We start from the raw sequence: 932 nt of genomic DNA, 5'->3' as shown, positions 1-932 counted from the left end.
AGATTAACGCGGCACACGTCACAGCGGATGTCACGTTGCTCTATAAATAAAACAGAAATAAAACAGCAAGCGCGCTGCACAGGTCCACACACGCGCGAGACACCGAAAACGGATACTTAAAGAGTTTATGAATGGAAAGTTTACTTTTAAAAAGTTACCAGATTGTTCCACTGACAAGACCAAAGTTACCTGTATGTTTTGCAGTCCTAAAATGAGCTATCATCATAGCACGTCGAGTCTGAAATACCACTTAATGGCCAAGCACACAGCTGACATGAGTCCTCCGACCCCTCGTCTCAGACAGACAGCGGTGGATCATTTCAAAGCGAAGAAAATGGATGACACGACGAAGAACAAATTTGCTGAAGCCATCGCTAAATGTATGGCTTCTGCATGCAAGCCTGTCAACATTGTCCACAGTTCGACTCAAGCTGAAATCATTTGCATTGTATCTAACGACTCCACTACGGATTGCCAGCGAGAGCCTCCATTACAAGCTGTGTACAGAGATTGTACGTCGTGGAGAAGGCTAAGGTACACCAAGCAGGAGAAGACACTGTTTCGGGAGAGAAATAAGAGACTAGGTTGATGAGCCTCTGGTGAATAAAGAGCAGGTAGCCTGTCAAATACGATGTATGCCACTGACGCGATTGTTACTTGTTTGGAACTATTTTGTGTGGAAGGTTACAGTGTTCCGTGGCCATATAAATAAAGCGGGTGGAGCTTCTCTATGTTCGTCTGACAGGGACGGTGCGCTGTGGCACGTCGAAAGTTCAGCGATGCAGTGGTAGCGACCTAGCGAACACTGAAAATAAAACGTCTCCAGTGTTGTCATCGAACCAAGTGTCGTCATCCAAAATGATGTCTCCACAAAACCGTAGGGAGACTTCTGCGCAAGAAGGACCAACAGAATCAACATAGCCTGACTGCTG

The 932-nt window shown here is 46.0% G+C and overlaps 1 long non-coding RNA gene across 1 annotated transcript in view; it reads right to left on the bottom strand.

Annotated features, from left to right (window-relative positions):
- Nucleotides 1–932, bottom strand: part of LOC109522810 (uncharacterized) — a 23,021-nt gene that overhangs the window by 21,643 nt on the left and 446 nt on the right. The gene's annotated exons all lie outside the window — the stretch shown is intronic.

Source organism: Hippocampus comes, unplaced genomic scaffold (genome assembly GCF_001891065.2).
Source record: "Hippocampus comes isolate QL1 unplaced genomic scaffold, H_comes_QL1_v1.1 scaffold270, whole genome shotgun sequence".
Lineage (NCBI taxonomy): Eukaryota > Metazoa > Chordata > Actinopteri > Syngnathiformes > Syngnathidae > Hippocampus > Hippocampus comes.
The sequence above is the reverse complement of the archived record's forward strand: the minus strand, read 5'-3'. Positions and strand labels throughout refer to the sequence as shown.